This window comes from Ascaphus truei, unplaced genomic scaffold (genome assembly GCF_040206685.1).
Source record: "Ascaphus truei isolate aAscTru1 unplaced genomic scaffold, aAscTru1.hap1 HAP1_SCAFFOLD_709, whole genome shotgun sequence".
NCBI classification, from domain to species: Eukaryota; Metazoa; Chordata; class Amphibia; order Anura; family Ascaphidae; genus Ascaphus; species Ascaphus truei.
Window position 1 is genome coordinate 184,470 of NW_027457043.1, and position 4,786 is coordinate 189,255.

Genomic DNA, 4,786 nt, shown 5'->3' on the forward strand with positions numbered 1-4,786 from the left:
ATAACTCCTCCTATCGCCCCATATAACCGCTCCCTATAACTTCTATTGCCTCATATAACCTCTCCCTATAACTCCTCCTATTACCCCATATAACCCCTCCCTATAACTCCCCTAGTACCCCATATAACCCATCCCTATAACTCTTCCTATTATCCCATATAACCCCTCCCTATAACTCTTCCTATTATCCCATATAACCCCTCCCTATAACTCTTCCTATTATCCCATATAACCCCTCCCTATAACTCCTCCTATTGCCCCATAGAACTGTTCCCTATAACTCCTCTTATCGTCCCATATAACCCCTATTACCCCATAAAACCACTCCCTATAACTCCTCCTATCGTCCCATATAACCTCTCCCTATAACTCCTCCTATCGTCCCATATAACCTCTCCCTATAACTCCTATTACCCCATAAAACCACTCCCTATAACTCCTCCTATCGTCCCATATAACCTCTCCCTATAACTCCTATTACCCCATAAAAACACTCCCTATAACTCCTCCTATCGTCCCATATAACCTCTCCCTATAATCCATCCTATTACCCCATATAATATAACCACTCCCTATAACTCCTCCTATCGTCCCATATAACCTCTCCCTATAATCCATCCTATTACCCCATATAACCTCTCCCTATAATCCATCCTATTACCCCATATAATATAACCCCTCCCTATAACTCCTCCTATTATATGTGTGTTTGTATATCTTTATTTAGAGAAAAAGACCAGCCACCCTCGCCTAAAGTTATTCAGCATTCCATGTATTTGTACCACCTGGCAGATCACATGGAAAAGTGGGCGACGTTACAGAACACAATAGTCCTTTGTCAGCGCTATATCTTTATTTATATAGTGCCCACAGTGTTCTCAGCACTTAACTAAAGAGATGAAAAACTGTGCAGGGAATTCTAATACAATAAGTGCAACAAAGTCAGACAATAGGAAAGGGAACCCCTGCCCCGGGGAGCTTACAATCTAAGTGCTATGATGGGAGAGTTACAGAGACAGCAGGTGAGGGAATAAGTGCAGTGGATGGCAGTGCTTGGTCACAATGGTTGGTAGGAGCGACTGTGGGTGTGGGACAGTAGCCATGAGTGCAGGCTGTTGGGATGCTTCGTTTAAGAGTTAAGGTGAGAGAGAGAAGTAGAGGTGAAAGGGGTTATGGGTAGCGTGCAGGACATGAACAGGGACATAATGAGAGATCAAAGCTAATATATACAGTAGGGAGGAGCAGATGAGTGGGAGAGCCTTAAAGGTAAGGGGGAGGACTTTGTAGGTGAGCCGAAACTTGATGGGAAGCCAGAAAAGGGATTTAAGGAGGAGATGAGCAGGGACTTTTTTGGTAGAAAGTGAATAGTAGCAGAATTTTGGATAGTTTGCAGAGGAGAAAGTTGTGAGGCAGGGAAGGCTGTTAGTAGTATGTTACAATAATGCAGACGGGAGAGGATAAGGGCAGGCATTCGAGTTTTAGCAGTAGATTGACACAGGAAAGGACGATCTTGGCAATGTTACAGAGGAAGAAGCAACACATTTTAGGCATGCTGTGAATGTGAATGGAAAAGGAAAGGAAGGAGTCAAATGTCACTTCTAGGCAACGTGCTTTGGCGACAGGATATATGCTAGTACCGTTTGTTGTGCTGGAGATAGGGGACATTTGGCCAGATTTAGGGGGAAATAGGAGGAGCTCCGTTTTAGCCATATTAAGGTGGCAGAGCACCATCCACGAGGATATAGCCAGGAGGCAATCAGAGACTTGGGACTGGATTGCAGGAGTGAGGGCAGGGTAGGTAGATATATCTGTGTATCATCTGCATAAAGATTATATCTAAGGCCAAATTTTTTGATGAGGTCACCAAGTGATAGTGTGGGAAAGAAAAGGAGAGGTCCCAGAACAGAGCCCTGAGGTTAAACCAACAGACAACGAAGACATCTTAGCAACAGAGAATGTGCGATGGGAGAGGTATGATGAGAACCAGGATAGCGCTTTGTTGTGGAAACCAAGGGAGTTTACAATATGAAAGAGAAGAGAGTGATCGACAGTATCAAATGCAGCAGAGAGACCGGGCAGGATTAGTAGGGAAAAGTGACCGTGGTAATCTGCTTCATGTATATTGGCTACATTAGTGAGCACTGTCTCTGATGAGTGAGCTGTACGAAAGCCAGATTGGAAAGGGTCCAGGAGGGCATGTGATTTAAGAAAGTTGATCATATGGGAGAACACGAGACATTCTAGCAGTTTGGAGGCAAACGGCAGGAGGGATACAAGGCGGTGTAGTACTGTAGTTAGTGCAGTAATCCACGTAGGGTCTAAGGTGTTTTTGAAAATAGGTGTGACAACCGCATCCTTATAGGAAGAGGGGAAGTGCCAGAAGATAGGGAGGAAATGAAGATGTGGATGAGAGTGGGTAGTAAGACAGGAGTAAGAGTTCTGATAAGGTGTGAGGGCATGTGGTCGAGGGAGAAGAGAAGGTTAGCTTAGAAACTTCCAACTCTAACAGGAGGAAAGGAGTAAAGATGGGAAGGAGAAGGTTTAGGTAGAAGCAGAGAGGAGGGGGACGGGACAGAAGGAATCTCCTTGTGGATGGCATACACCTTGCTTTTAAAGGCTTGAGGAGAAGTGAAGGAAGGATGGGGAGTGAGAGGAGGAGGTCGGAGGCAGGAGTCAGATATAGGGAAAAGACGGCGTGGAGTGGATTTGTGAGTGTTGATGAGTGAGACGTAGTGTTGTTTGGCCTCAGAGAGAGCAGAGTTAAAACAGGAGAGGAGAAATGTATAAATGAAGTGCAGAATATCCGCCAGAGTGTGAGATTTCCTCCACTGTCAGAGGAGCGAGTGTAAGGCTGCGCCGGTGACGTCAGGCTGTGGTCACTGGAAAAATTAAATAGAGATAACATCCAGCGATAGCGACCAAGCCGTCGCTACGTCGCGCCGCGCTTACTATAAGGGCACGTGACTCCGGCAATGCATTTGTTTTGACGCAATGTCGTGTCGCTGTCAGCCTCGCCGGCACTATAAGCGCAGTCTTAGTGTGAAGCGAGCGTGTTTGTGAATTGAGCCAAGGCCGTGGGTGAGAGGGACGGGTGTGCCGGAGACGAGAAGGGGCATCAAGATTGAGAGACGAGGAGAGGATAGATTTGTAACAGTTGACAAGATTGTCAGTTTCAGAGGAAGGAACGAGAAGAGAGGTTAGCATTCAGGGTAGATGTCAGAGCAGAGAGGTCAATGGAGTGATGGTCTCGAGAGTAGCGAGTAGAATAGGTATTGGGGGTAAAGGGAATGAGTGGTGGTGAATGATAGGTGATACATAGCGGAAATGGAACAGCTTTTAGTAAAGATTAGGTCTAAGTTCTCACAGACAGCTTTTTCGACCTTTTGTCTCTCTTTGCTGTGAGGCTGACTATACTGGCTTTGTAATGTAACGTTGCAATAAGTTTCACGCACGCTGCACGGTGGAGGGTTTTTGTCACTTTTTTTTACCCACCATAACTTATATAATGTGTGGTCAAAGGAATGAGATAACGGCACAGAGAGCAATAGGGAGGACGTATCGGTGCTGTGGTGCAGGGGGTAGGGAGAGGAAGTTAGGGGGAAGAGAGGTCCCAGATATTAGATGGATCATTCAGACCTGATGAGGAGGTATCGCATGGATGGTTACACAGCAGTTGATGACGTTTAGTTGTGAAGTTGTGTATAGATTGCCAGAACATGAGAGAGTAAGGTCACACAAAGGTGTTTGAAATCCAGTTCTTCTTTTCTTGTTTCCCTCCAATTTTAACTCCACTGACACATACTCTAACAATATCACATGAGAAAGTCATTTATTTATTTATAAAATGTGTTACCAGGAAGTAATACAGTGAGAGTTACCTCTCGGTTTCAGGTATGTCCTGGGCATAGAGTTAAGATGACAAATAGTACATGGATACAAATACTTAGTTACATAAGTGAACAGGGTATACATTATATACAAGACATTGCATGCACAGTAAGAGATAATATATATTATAGGCGTATGTAGCAGTTACAGACCAGATTAAAATGTGAGACAGCTTTAGTTTTGAAAGAACTTAGGCTGCGTTTATAGTGCCGGCGACGCGACGTTGCGGCAAAACAAATGCATTGCCGCCGTCGCGTGCACTTATAGTAAGCGCAACGGGACCGACGGATTGGTTGCGATCGCTGGAAGTCATCTCTTTGATTTTCCAGTGACCGTCACCTGACCGTCGCGTCGCCGGCACTATAAGCGCAGCCTTAGACTGGTGGTGGCTGTGAGAGAATAAAAGGAGGGAGAGGGTTTGACTAATTAACTCAGACAAGACATAGCAAACAGATGTTAATTAAATTATTGATCCCTATAACTCCTCCTATTACCCCATATAACCCCTCCCAATAACTCATACAGGATGGGCTGCAGGTGAGCTCCTGCAGGGGAGCCAGGATGGCCTTAGACCCAGGGGTTGGTGGCTGTAAGTTGGAGATGGAAGTAGGAGAGGCTGCAGGCTGCAGCAGTGGTGTAGGCCTTGGTGAGGCTGAATGTAAGGTACAGGAGAGTTTGGAGAGAAAGGAAGGAGCAAAACAGAATCTGCTTAAGAAAGAAAAGAACCAAGCTTTATTGCAGAGGTATAACAGTAAGAAGGCAGAGTTAGAGGAAGAAAACATTAAGCTAAAGAAATGTCGTGGTTCTGAGAGAGATGTGCACAAGAAGCAAATACATTGTCTGCATGTTGAACTAACCCAACTGGAGGGTGATATTGCTAAAATAGCAATGGTTTTAG